This window comes from Chaetura pelagica, unplaced genomic scaffold (genome assembly GCF_000747805.2).
Source record: "Chaetura pelagica isolate M959 unplaced genomic scaffold, ChaPel_1.0 scaffold114, whole genome shotgun sequence".
Lineage (NCBI taxonomy): Eukaryota > Metazoa > Chordata > Aves > Apodiformes > Apodidae > Chaetura > Chaetura pelagica.
The window spans coordinates 431,324-435,524 of NW_009952968.1; positions in this window are offsets into that span (position 1 = coordinate 431,324).

The following is a 4,201-nucleotide window of genomic DNA, read 5'->3' on the forward strand; positions in this document are numbered from 1 at the left end:
ACTCATACAGTATTTTCAGACACTTCTGAGTAAAACAGGAAGGATGCCCTCCCCACTAACCCTCCATCAAGAAGAATAAGAGAACCTAATTACCACCAGACAAAGCCTTATGGGTCACGGCCTGTAGTCAGCCACAGACGTTTCTGGTTGCTCAGCCCAGTGTGGCCACTGTAGCTTGGCTTCACAGCTCTCTTGTGCTGGGTGAGATCATCTTGGGGGGACAAGAAAATAGACCAGTGTCCCAGCATGAGTCAGCCATCCATCTATATACAGCTAGTGCTTCTCCAGTGGTACCAGGCAGTTCTGCAAGGCGATGGGCTGCAAGGATAAAGGACTGACTCTGCTCCTGTGACAGGGGGGTTTATACTAGGCACTTGTGGCTATCTACTGTTTGTGAGAGAAGAACAAGACTCCATATTTGGACTGAAGAGCTTCCTTACTGCCTGGGCATTCAGGGCTGAAGGTCTGGTGGCTGGGTCATGACTGTTCGAGATGTTTGATTTGGAGGTTCAGGCTGTATCTCTGGGAACTGAGGAGATGAGGCTACAAATTAGTATATTCTGATTTGATGCCTTTTCAGATTTGGTATTCCAGTTCTCCTGCATTTTAAATGATCTTTGCTAGGCTATTATATGATTCACTCTTGGCTTCCTTTTCCATCTGTTTGAAGCTGAACTTCATGGTGGCACAGGGTTGTGTGGTTGTGCTGCCTGCCAGTCGGCTGGGACGTGGTGGCCATGCTTCAGTTCAATGAACATCTCCAAGAGCAGTAAAGCCTTTAAAGGTCCCTCAGGGATCTCTGAAACCACATAGCCAATGGATAGAGACCTTACATTACACTGACCAAGAAGAGGCTGTAGCAGACTCAAACCACAGTAGCCATGAGGAAAAAAAACAAACAAGCATGCAGAAACATTATCCAAACATTAAATCTATGAGACATCAGGTTTCCTTAGGTCTTCTGCTGCTGGAGCTGCTTGCATGGCAGAGGAAACGCAGTTGCTCGCAAAGTACAAACCAGTGAGGGGAAAAAATTTTGGATTGCCTGCAACTATTTGCCAGTAGTGTAAGGCAGACAAAGGTTAAAAATTAATTTCTATCTAGTGTCTTCTGCACTTCTTTTAGCTTGTCCAGTACCAGTGTAGCACTCTGGAGGGCGGGATGGCACCCACATTGGGGGAAAGAGGTGCTTTTGGGTGAAGATACAGCCTAAATGTCCACCTTTGTGGAATATCCTGCTAGGCCAGGGCTGCTGTTGCCAGTTGGACTGAATGCCACTGAGCTCCTGCAACAAACCTGTGCTGTTTCAGGACTCTGCCTCAGGCAAGGTGCTGCTCACTGCAAGTATGGGCAGGAGGATTTGTCCTGGGCATCCAGGGTTGCTTCCTCTCTGGAGTTACCCTGCTGCAGGTACAGTGCAGGGTACAGTGGTATCTTTGGACAAACAAGAAGGTGATGACTTATCCTGTGTTGTAATCCCTGCCCTGGGTTTCTCCAGGCCCATTAGTTATGAGTCAGTATTTGTTTATTTACAAACTGCACCAAAGGATATCAGTAGAGTAATAGTGTTGCAGGTGCTGGTGTTTGGACTCGGGTTGTTTGCAAAGCAGAGACAGTGTAGTTGCATAATCTGTATAAGCGGTCACCCACTCCTAAGAAAACCAGTCAGACATCTCAGTTTGTCCACCTGGCCTATTGCTTTAGTGCAGTGACCTCTGTGGTTGCTTTTACTATGTAAGGGGGCTGAGTTTTCTGCTGCAAAGGTGTGTTAGCATATGTGGGCTTTGTATTATCTTTCTACCTCCTCTATGGCATAAAAGCATTAGGTCAAAAGCTGTAAGAGCATCACATCTGCACAGCCATTTTTCACTGGGAAGGGGTTGTACCAAAGATATATTTAGTTTAAAACAATGTAATAAGTTAACTAGTGATTTTTTTTTGGTTTTTTTTTATGTTAAAGTCTCCTTTTCACAGTCTAAGTCCAGAGCATCCATTGTGAGGGCCAATGTCACCAGCTGAGCAGCAACCACAGCTCAGCTCAGGGACAGTGTTTAGTGCTGTACCACACTGAACAAGGACATTCACCTAGGCAAGAGCTTATGGTGTGCTTGGCACCAGGCACCTTTGCCTTATAATTATGTCATATGGAGGTGAGATGAAGGGTATATCTTTATAGCAGCAAGGAATTGTTCGTGTAACAGTGCAAGAAATATCTATAAAGCAGATGCAGTAAAATCATGCTTTTGTTGTTTGGCTGAAGTTCTGAGAACAAGGCAGCTCACTCCAGAGGTGGGGCAGAAGATCTGCTCTAACATAGTCCTGAGCTAAGATAACAGACAACAGGTAGACACAAGCAGATGCTGGGCTAGCTCAATGGAGCTGGTAATCTTTGTTTATAACTCATGTAAGTAAGACGTAATGGAAGATTCTCATATTCTTCTTCATTGGGTCATTTTTATCCATGACACCAGTGATTGCAACACCAGGGTGACTAATTCCATGCATGGGATTTATCTAAGATGTCTGTTCCTTCGAGGTTAGACTGTTTGTTTGCACACTGTGTTGTAATACTTCACAAACAAGAAGCAGAGCAGCCCTGTGTGGAGGTATCTGCCCTCTTTGGAGATGGTGGCCTGTCTCCTGCTCAGGCTCACAAGAGACAGAAGGAAGAACTAAACATAGAAGACATTTTTTGAAAAAAAGCCTGTAAAATCCCACACCATCAGGTGAGGAGGCTTTCTTTTGCACAAACAAAACTGAGTGTCAGGCGCTTGAGTCTTAGCTGACTGTTTGTGACAAGCAAGTCAGACCAAATGTCCATCTAGCTAGCCATAGACACTAACGGAAGGTGTTGGTGTGTACTGTGCTCCTGGTGATCCCTTGAGCCACAGGATCCAGCCTGGGACATAAAAGTGCTGGTGAACCCATTCTGCATTGATCTAACCCTTTTATGAACTTGCTTGGTTTAGATCTAGAACTTGGCAGTGAGTGAGACATTTCCTTATCATTTGGAAATGAACTTCCTTCAAAGAAGTCACCATTGCGTGTTCAGCATCAGATGCACTTTCCTGCCCTCTAAACTCTAGGATAGCATATCACACTGTCATAAACTTGCTGGTCTGTACAGCTCACTGTTGGAAAGGCATAAGGTTTCCTTCTGGCGAAGTATCCTGTAATGTCAACAGTGTGCATTTGTGACATCTTTTGTCATGGTGCAACTATTTATGGCAACTATGCTTTGCTGGAGGATTTTTTTCCCTGAAGGTCAGGACAGTTGCAGATGAAACAGTCTATCCCTCACAGTCCAGTCCCTTATTGTGCCTCTGCAATTTCTAATTAATGTTTGCTGATTAGAAAAATTACCCTTGGAGTAAACTGACAAAACTAAATGCTGCCAACAGTAATTGTTCAAGAAGTTGGCTTAGCAAGATGGGGCCCTCTGCCTTCTAGTTATGAGCCTTTGTGGTGCACCTAGGTTTGCCATGAGGTCTATTCTGTGTAACAAGGAAAAAAAAACAACACTGGATGCTCTTAGCATGAAGTTCTATTCCCTGAAATCAGACACTGTCTCTCTTCAGGTGAATACAAAATACTGAAAGACACATAATAAAAATAACAGGAGTTGGAAACAATTGGCCTGGCACCTCAACTCTAATTATGACAGTGTTCAGCCACTGCCTGCTCTTGGCAGAGATAGTCTTCTGTGAATGAAGCACCCAGCTTGAACCAGTGCTTGGCCATTCTCCAGCACCTGGTTTAGAGCAGGATTTCTCTGGGCAGGCAGCACCTTTCTCACGCTAGTGGTTCAGGGAAGTCCCTCACACAGGACAGATTTCAGTGGATCACTTCCTCATTCTGCTCTTCTGCTTCTACTTGCACTGGTTAAAAGCTACTTTGAGTTTGAAAATCAGGCATTAGCCCTGGGTCTCTTGAACTGGTGTGAGCATGAATGTGGCTATAGTGGAGGCTGTGCAGCCTGCTCACATCAGCTGAGGGGTCTGGTCCCTCTGTGCAATGGTGGTTTTTCAAGAAACCAAGCAACCCCTGAGGAGCAGTTGAGTGTGATATTGCTTGTGTTCTCCTCCTGGCTGCTCAGAGCATCCCAAAGCCCAGCAGGTATTTTCCATTTGGTTGTGTGGCCATTTTATCCATTTGCTGTGGCAGCAGGCTGTGTAGATAAATATCTACATTTTTAGAAGGC